Below are 7,243 nucleotides of genomic sequence, written 5' to 3'. Positions count from 1 at the left end.
AACAAAGAGAACCTTGAAGAGGAAATCACCAAATCAATACCATTTACAATAGCCCCCAAGAAGATAAAAAATACTTAGGAATAAATCTAACCAGAGACATAAAAGATCTATACAGAGAAAACTACAAGACACTTACTGCAAGAAACTAAAAGAGACCTGCATAAGTGGAAAAATATACCTTGCTCATGGATAGGTAGACGCAACATAGTGAAAATGTCAATTCTATCCAAAGCAATCTACAGATACAATGCAATCCCGATCCAAATTCCACCAACATTTTTTAATGAGATGGAGAAACTAATCACCAACTTCAACTATAGAAAGGGAAGAGGCCTTGAATAAATAAAGCATTACTCAAGAAGGAGAACAAAGTGGGACACGTTACACAGTAGTCAAAACATCCTGGTACTGGTACAACAACAGATACATAGACCAATGGAACAGAGTTGAGAATCCAGATATAAGCTCATCCACCTATGAGGAGCTAATATTTGACAAAGGACCAAAGTCCATTAATTGGGGAAAAGACAGTCTCTTTAACAAATGGTTAAGCATCTATATGCAAAATGGATTAACAATCTATATGCAAAATCTATATGCAAAATCTATATGAAAAAATCTATATGCAAAAATCTATATGCAAAAAACTGAAACAAGACCCATACCTCACACCATATACAAAAACTAACTCAAAATGGATCAAAGACTTAAATATAAAATCAAAAACGATAAAGATTATGGAAGAAAGAATAGGGCCAAAACTAGGAGCCCTAATACATGACATAAAACAATATGAACCATAAGTAACAATGCACAAGCACCAGAAGAGAGATTAGATAAATGGGGGCTCCTAAAAATCAAACGCTTACGCTCATCAAAAGACTTCACCATAAGAGCAAAAAGACAACCTACAGACTGGGAAAAAATTTTTGGCTATGCCAAATCTGATCAGCGTCTAATCTCTAAAATCTACAAGATACTGCAAAACCTCAACAACAAAAAGACAAATAACCCAATTAAACAATGGGCAAAGGATATGAACAGACACTTCACCAAAGAAGATATTCAGACGGCTAACAGACACATGAAGAAATGCTCACGATCATTAACCATTAAAGAAATGCAGATCAAAACTACAATGAGATAGCATCTCACCCCAACAAGGCTAGCACTGATACAAAAAACACAAAATAATAAATGCTGGAGAGGTTGTGGAGAGACTGGAACACTTCTGCACTGTTGGTGGAAATGTAAGATGGTACAACCACCTTGGAAATTGATTTGACACTTCCTTAAAAAGCTAGAAATAGAAGTACCATACGATCCTGCTATGCTGCTCCTTGGAATATATCCTAAAGAAACAAGAGCCGTGACACGAATAGATATATGCACACCCATGTTCATTGCAGCACTGTTCACAATAGCAAAAAGATGGAAGCAACCCAGGTACCCATCAAGGGACGAATGGAAAGACAAATTATGGTATATCCACACAGTGGAATATTATGCAATGATAAAGAACGAGGACGAAGCTGTGAAACATCATATAACATGGCGGAAGCTGGAACTTATTATGCTGAGTGAATTTAGTCAGTCACAGAAGGACAAATACTGCATAAGACCAGTATTATAAGAACTCAAGAAAAGGTTTAAACACAGAAGAAAACATTCTTTGGTTATGAGGGTGGGGAGGGAGGGAGAGGGTTATTCACCAACTAGATAGTAGACAAGAATTATCTTAGGTGAAGAGAAGGACAGCACGCACTACAGGGGAAGTCAGCACAACTGGACTAAACCAAGCTAAGATGTTTCCTGAATACAGTCAAATACTTTGAGAGACAGAGTAGCAGGGATGAGGGTCTGGGGACCATGCTTTCAGGGGACATCTAGGTCAATTGGCATAACAAAGCTTATTAAGAAAATGCTCTGCCTCCTACTTTGGTGAGTGGCGTCTGGGGTCTTAAAAGCTTGCAAGTGGCCATCTAAGATGCATCAATTTGTCCCAGCCACTTGGAGTAAGGGAGAGCAAAGAATACCAAATACACAAGGAAAGTATTAGCCCAAGAGACAGAAAGGGCCACATAAACCAGAGACTTCATCAGCCTGAGACCAGAAGAACAAGATGGTGCCAGGCTACCACCAATGAACGTCCTGACAGGGAACAACAGAGGGTCCCTGATGGAGCAGTAGAAGGATGGGATGCAGAACTCAAATTCTAGTAAGAAGACCAGACTTAATGGTCTGACTGAGACTGCAGGTGCCCCGGAAGGTATGGCCCCTGGACTCTCTATCGGCCCAGATCTAAAACAATTTCTGAGGCCAACTCTTCAGACTGGGATTGGACTGGACTCTGGGACATAAAGTGATACTCATGAAGAGTGTGCCTCTGAGTTAATTAGATACAAGAGACCAAAGGTGCAGCTTCTGTCCAGAGGTGAGATGGGAAGGCAGAGAGAGTTAGGAGTGGGTTGAATGGTCATGGGGAATCAGGGGCAGAAAGGAGGAGTGTGCTGTCGCAGAATGTATGCAAAAAAAAAAAAAAATTCGTATGGGAGACTACCTTGAAATGTAAACTTCATTTAATTATAACAATAAAAGAAGTATAAAAATCAAAAAAGAAAACCAAAGACACAAAGAAAATATTAGCACAAAGGACTGATGGAACACATTATCACAGCCTCCACCAGCCTGAGCCCAGAGGAACTAGATGGTGTCCGGCTACCACCACCAACCCCTCAGAGAGGGATCACAATAGAGGGTTCCAGGCAGAGTGGAGAAAAAATGTAGAATGCAATTCAAATTCACGAAGAAGACCACACTTACTGGTTTGACAGAGACTGGGGGAACCCCCGAGACTATGGTTCCTGGAAACCTTGCTAACTCAGAACTGAAGCCACTCCTGACATCCACTTTCAGCCAAAGATTAGACAGGCCTATAAAACAAACAATAACACACGTGAGGAATGTGCTTCTTAGTTCAGTCAAGTATATGAGACCAAATGAGCAACGCCTGCCCAAAAGCAAAGACGAGAAGGCAGGAAGGGACAGGAAACCTGGGCGGATGGACATGGGGAACCTGGGGTGGAAAGGAGGGGAGTGCGACACATTACGGGGATTGCAACCACTGTTACAAAACAATTGGTGTATAAATTTTTGAATGAGAAATTAATTTGCACTGTAAACTTTCACCTAAAGCACAATAAAATAAAATTTAAAAAAGTTCTCTTCACCAGTAATACGTGAACTGGCATCACATGCCTCCTGATATCCACACACAGAAGAACATAACAGCATTACTACCCTGAGTCCCGCCCCAAACGCCTAGGAATCTAACCACAATGAAACTCCAGACACATCCAAACTAAGGGACATTCTAAAAATAACTGTCTTGTCCTCTTCCAAAATGTCAACATCACGAAAGTCAAGGAAAGGCTAAGCAGCTGTTCCAGGTTAAAAGAGACTAAAGACACACGGCAACTGGATCCAACATGCCATCTGGGATTTTCTTTCGTCCTAAATCTTGGGATCATCGGAGAAATCTGAACGAAGTCTACAGATGAGAAAACAGTATTGTATCGGTGTTTATTTTCTGATTTTGTTAATTATTCTGGGGTTATGTAAAAGAATGTTCTAATTCTCAGGGAACAAGCGTTGAAGTAGTTAGGGGTAAAAAACCCACTGCTGTTGAGTGGATTCTGACTCGTAGTGACCCCATAGGGTTTCCGAGGCTGTAAATCTCTATGGAAGCAGATTGCTACACCTTTCTTACACAGAGCCACTGGTGGTTTCAAACTGCTGATCTTTCAGTTAGCAATTGATCACTTTAACCACTGCCCCACCAGGGCTCCTAGTTAGGGGTAAAGGGACATCTTATCTGCTACTGACTCTGAAACAGTTAAATAATAGAGAGGAGAGAGACAGAACGTGGTAAAATGGTAATATTGGGGGAATCTGGGTGAACAATATAAGAGGATTCTTTGTGGTATTCTTGCAGCTTTCCTGTAAGTCTGAAAAAATAATAAATAGTAAATATTTAAAAATAGATAAAAAAATTAAATTTATTGAAGGAATGAACTGCTGGAGAGCCTGTGCTCAGTTTGGCTGTAATAGTATGCTCTGTCCTACAGGCAAACCAAAGAGGTATTTAACAAGTAGAGTGAGTACAGATAACAATTTCACATCAAAGCAATGGCAGGAAAGGAGGTGAGATTTACAAGGGTGGTAATTAACTGTGAAACTTTCTTTACATCAGTTTCTAGTCTAACACAAATGCCTCATACTTGATACAATTTAACTAAGGCAATATTTCAAAAATGAAAAGTATACACAAAATTGACATGAAAGTTTAGTGATATGGAAGTTTAGTGATATATTTGCAGCTGGGCCAACTTAACTGGAATCTTTGGATACAGAACTGACCATTAGTTAGGAAATTGTACATAAACTCTGCTTAATTAGCTGAGAGAAAAGAGATAAAGCCTAGGCGCTTGCTGGGGAACTTCTTAAGGTAGTTAAAACAACATGCTTATCTATAGGCTCTAATTTACTTAAAACTCAATGAAGCTTTTTCAAAGGCCAGCTGTGGGAACATTCTTAACATAGTAAGCACAACTGGGCTTTATTTTTCAAAAGGCAGCTTCCCTGGTGGCATAGTGGTTAAGCATTTGACTGCTAACCAAAAGGTCGGCTGTTCAAATCCACCAGCTGCTCATTGGAAACTATAGGGTTCTATCCTATAGGGTCACTATGAGTCAGAATGGACTTGACAGCAATGGGTTTTGGTTTTAATGGTTATCAGGAGTGTCGAAATAAAACCTTCAGTTTAATTTCTAAATGGAGTGCTTAATTTTAGTTCTGAAATCTCCCCAGTTAGACCTACTGGCATCTCAAAATTTAATAATTCTTCACACAGTACACGGAACCCTGGTGACACAGTGGTTAAGAGCTCAGACTGCTAACCAAAAAAGTTCAGCAGTTCAAATTCACCAGCCGCTCCTTGGAAACCCTATGAAGACAACCAGTGGTGGAACTAAAGATCATAATTATGAAAAATTGGGTTGGTGTGGAGGGAGGGATGAGGTAAGGAGTAACTGAAACTTTTTAAATCAAGAAGGGATAGAATCCTTGCCTTTCCTGTGGTAGACCTGGGTTTGAACCTGGCCAATAAACATCACGTGCAGCTACTACCATCTATCAGTGGAGGCTTGCATGTTGCTATGATGCTGAACAGGTTTCAGCGGAGCTTCCAGGTTAAGATGAACTGGGAAGAAAGGCGTGGTGATCTACTTCTGAAAATCAGCCAGTGAAAACTCAACGGGTTACAAGGTCCTATCCACATCCAGTCATGGGGATGGCACAGGACTCAGCAGCATTTTGTTCCTTTGTTCATGGGGTAGCTATGAGTCAGGAGAGACTAGACAGCAGCTGACAACAACAATTCAAGAAGCAAGGGATGAACAGATACTCTAGAGGAATAAAACAGGAAATAGCAAACAATAGCTTTGAGCAGGAGGACCCAGAGGTTAGGTAGGTGTGGGGCAGACTTTTGTTTGCATTTTATTCCTTTATGTTGTGTTCAATTTTTGCATGTAAATGCACATTTACTCCAGTAATAACATATATTTTAAAAGGTTGAGAAAAGCCTTTTGGGAGACCCTGGCCAATGGAATTAGGGAACTTTCAATCTTTACCTTCCAGCCCACCCTGCCACCTTCCTTACCATCCCCAGGGGCTTTCCCCTTCTCGGCACCCAGTGCTGTGCACTCCTGACCCTATGTGTTTCTGTCTACCTTCTCCCTCCATATCCCCCTACCCAGGCCCAGCGTGCTCTGGTGCCTTCCTGCAGCTGTCCAGGATGCTGTGACCCCCTCACAGCCCTCATCCTCCCTGGCTCCTCACATTTATGCTGCCTCTCCTCTCTGATCCCAAAGGCTCTCTCCTACCTTTCCCATCACTTTTCATTCTCAATTTCACTGGGATAAGAACAAACACAGAACCTATCTTTGAACTTCACTGTGACAGCTGTCAGGACTGCCCAGGACCATGTGGCAGGAGGGGAGTACAGGCTGAACCAGCAAAGCCTGGTCCCCCAGCCTTCCTAGTGATGTCTGCAAGCATCTCCTGCTACCCTCCATGCAGTGGAAGAAAATTTCCGGGATGTGCCAGAGGAGCTGATTTATGAGTTAGTGAAAATCACCTTGAGAGTCAACTCAGAGCTGGGAAATAATCTGATAACCATCCATGGGGACCACGTGTTAGAACTTCTGTGACAAGTCAGAGGGGTCCCTGGTGACAAAATGGAAGCAACAGCCAAGCTGGCTGCAGCCCTGTAGTTGCGTGAGCAGGCTGGGCTGCCACAGTAAACACCCAGTGGCCTCCTGCTAGAGAACTGAAGGGGTAAAACAAAATGATGAAGCCAATGGGCTGGGAGGCTTCATGCATCTCACTGTGGAAATTCAAACAGACCTCTCAATTATCTGCAGAACTGGTGACTGTTCTCATACAGAGCACACTGTAAGCAGAGACAGCAAATAAGGCCATGGAGAAGGCTGAGTGAGGGGAGACTAGCATAAAGCAGAAAAATTGATTTGGCGGTCCTATGCAGAAAGGTAAGGTTGAAGTCACATGAGAGGATAAGCTCGCAGAGAAATGAGAGACAGAACCTTGGAAAGGACACCTGTGACCCCGGAGAAAAACAGCTAGGAAGAAACTCGAATTTCTGGACACTGAACTATGAGGTAAGGAAATAAATATTTTTCAGGAAACATGGTGAACAGTGGCTGCAGGTCCACATTTCATTAGCCAGAAAATCACACCCCTCCCTCCCCTCTTTTTGTGTAAGGATTTATGAGCCCAGTTAGGAAACTTACTGATCCTTTGGACCTTGCAATTTGACTGAAAGGCATTGTGAAGTCAGCAGCAATTTTTTTTTTTAAATTTCTTTTATTGTATTTTAGATGAAGGTTTACAGAGTAAACTAGCTTCTCATTAAACGATTAATACACATACGGTTTCATGACATTGGTTGCCAACCCCATGACATGTCAACACTCTCCCCTTCTTGACCTTGGATTCCCCATTACCACCTTTCCTGTCCCCTCCAGCCTTCTTGTCCTTGCCCCTGGGCTGGTGTGCCCATTTAGTCTCATTTTGTTTTATGGGCCTGTCTAACCTTTGGCTAAAGGGTGAACCCCGGGAGTGACTTCATTACTGAGCTAAAACAGGGTCTGGGGGCCGTACTCTC

Source organism: Trichechus manatus, unplaced genomic scaffold, assembly GCF_000243295.1.
Source record: "Trichechus manatus latirostris isolate Lorelei unplaced genomic scaffold, TriManLat1.0 scaffold00019, whole genome shotgun sequence".
Classification (NCBI taxonomy): Eukaryota; Metazoa; Chordata; class Mammalia; order Sirenia; family Trichechidae; genus Trichechus; species Trichechus manatus.
This window is presented reverse-complemented; position numbering follows the sequence as displayed.